Raw genomic sequence first — 2,698 nt, 5'->3', positions numbered from 1 at the left:
TCAAACAACTCTTCCCCCTCCCCACCCCTGCCCCCTTTCTCAACAAGCCTAGAGTCACTCCACCTTTGTGGATTTGTTTACATAGTCATAGCTAGCTAGCTAGCTAGCCAGCCATTTCAGCTACAGCAGCAGTCTACCAGCTAACCACTGGACACACAGAATGTCGAGTGATGAGGTGAAATATAATGTAAAACTCCAAAAAAGTACAGTGCATTCGGAAAGTATTCAGACCCCTTCCCTTTTTTCAACATTTTGTTACGTTACAGCCTTATTCTAAAATTGATTCAATTATTTTTTTCCCTCATCAATCTACACACAACACCCCATAATGACAAAGAGAAAACAGGTTTTTAGACATTTTTGCAAATGTATTAAAAGTAAAAAAACAGATACCTTTTGACATACGTATTCAGACCCTTTGCTATGAGACTCAAAATTGAGCTCAGGTGCATCCTGTTTCCATTAATCATCCTTTTTGATGTTTCTATAACTTTATTGGAGTCCACCGGTGGTAAATTTGATTGATTTGTACATGATTTGGAAAGGCACATACCTGTCTATATAAGGTTCCACAGTTGACAGTGCATGTCAGATCAAAAACAAAGCCATGAGGTCGAAGGAATTGTCCGTGGAGTTCCGAGACAGGATTTTCTTTTTTTTGGTAAGGGTACCAAAAAATGTCTGCAGCATTGAAGGTCCCCAAGAACACAGTGGCCTCCATTATTCTTAAATTGAAGAAGTTTGGAATCACCAAGACTCTTCCTAGAGCTGGCCGCCCGGCCAAACCGAGCAATCGGGGGAGAAGGGCCTTGGTCAGGTAGGTGACCAAGAACCCGATGGTCCCTCTGTCAGAGCTCCAGAATTCCTCTGTGGAGCTAGGAGAACCTTCTAGAAGGACAACCATCTCTGCAGCACTCTACTAATCAGGCCTTTATGGTAGAGTGGCCAGACAGAAGCCACTCCTCAGTAAAAGGCACATGACAGCCCGTTTGGAGTTTACCAAAAGGCACCTAAAGGACTCTGACCATGAGAAACGAGATTCTCAGGTCTGATGAAACAAAGATTGAACTCTTTGGCCTGAATACCAAGCATCATGTCTGGTGGAATCCTGGCACCATCCCTTCGGTGAAGCATGGTGGTGGCAGCATCATGCTGTGGGGTTGTTTTTCAGCGGCAGTGACTGGGAGACTAGTCAGGATCAAGGGAAAGATAAACAGAGCAAAGTACAGAGAGTACAGAAACTCATCCCCCTTTAGAAAAAGACAGTCGGTTATACTCCAAGCATATAGTATCTTCATTACTGGCAAATATTTTGAATACTAGAAATGGAGGCATGACTGTACCAGAGAGATACACCCCCACATAGGCTACTCAAAGAAGGCAAGCACAAAGAGAGGGACACAAAAACACAGAAACCAACCATAAATGATGCACACACAAGAAAGTTCACACTACCCAATAGCCATCATTGAAATGAATAGGAAAAAAGTATCTAGCTATTCTCCTATTGAAATTAAGCATGTATTCTCACCTATCTGACAGTGTGATGCTGGATGCCACTCTGATGCTTGATAAAGCAGGCAGAGGTAACACTTTCCTTGGAGTGGATTGTGGTGGGGCCTAACTAGAAGATAAGAAATTACATTTTTATTTTGCGCACGTCCAAGTATTATATCACATTATATCTAGCTAGCCAGCTAGCTTGCTAATGTATGTCACAAAACCTAGCTAGTGAGCTTGCTTGTCAACCCTCTACCGAGCTACATAATGTTAGCTAGTTAGCTAGAACATTACTGAAACAATGTTAGCAATAACGTTAGTCACTTGGAAGTCTCATAAAGGCGAGGCAACTATACTGCCGAGCACCATTACAGCTGCTAACGTTACAGCTGAGCGCCATTACAGTTCTATCACTTTCAAACAGAAATGCACATGAAATGTTAGCGAGCCTCCAACGCAAAAATGTAAGTAGGTTCTAAATTATCATGACTCTCAAAAACATACATGCTTATGTCTATATCCTGACTGGTTAAGATCGTAAAATACTATGTAAACCTTAGTTATTTATCAAGACAGCCATATAATTTAGATAGCATAAAGCTAACCCGGATTCTCCATTCACAAACGTCACAGCTAACATTAGCTAGCTAGCTACTTTAGCTGGCTCAACGTCTTGGTAACGTTACCTGTCAAGCAAAAAACAGGCCATCTCTGCATCAGACTTCAGCCCATTTAGGGCCATAACTTCTCTCGAGCGATTAAGATTGTTACCTATATTTACTCTGGTTTTTCTCCGAGCCTTATCATTTAGTCGCTTGGCTAAACTTCTCCTTTTTTTGGCACCTGTATCAGCAACCAGGGGGGCTGGACCCTTGCCTTAGAAATCCACCAATGTTGATTGTGCTCGGAAAAAGAACCACGCCTCCGAGTGACACTGCTCGAAGAGAGAGGGTGCAGACCTCCAATTCGAAAACAAGAGACGCACCGGCTTTTGTTGACCAATAGGAAAACTGAAATTCTTAATAACATTTTGTAAGGGCCCAAAGCATTATATTTTTTATTTTAATTGAAACACTATCATTTCACTATTACTGCAGATGTATTATGGACATTTTATGACATTATAATGCAAAAATTCTACATAATGCTCCTTTAATCCATCCATCGGTCTATCTGTGTGATGTTCCTATAGTGTTCC

At 41.6% G+C, this 2,698-nt stretch overlaps 1 long non-coding RNA gene across 1 annotated transcript; it reads right to left on the bottom strand.

Annotated features, from left to right (window-relative positions):
- Positions 1-1,085: 1,085 nt before the first annotated feature.
- Positions 1,086-2,414, bottom strand: LOC123735847 (uncharacterized). The gene is made up of 3 exons (XR_006765803.1): positions 2,187-2,414; positions 1,532-1,624; positions 1,086-1,188 (listed from the first exon to the last, which is right to left on the bottom strand). It is a non-coding gene; the product is annotated as an uncharacterized lncRNA (long non-coding RNA).
- Positions 2,415-2,698: the final 284 nt, after the last annotated feature.

This window comes from Salmo salar, unplaced genomic scaffold (assembly GCF_905237065.1).
Source record: "Salmo salar unplaced genomic scaffold, Ssal_v3.1, whole genome shotgun sequence".
NCBI classification, from domain to species: Eukaryota; Metazoa; Chordata; class Actinopteri; order Salmoniformes; family Salmonidae; genus Salmo; species Salmo salar.
The sequence above is the reverse complement of the archived record's forward strand: the minus strand, read 5'-3'. Positions and strand labels throughout refer to the sequence as shown.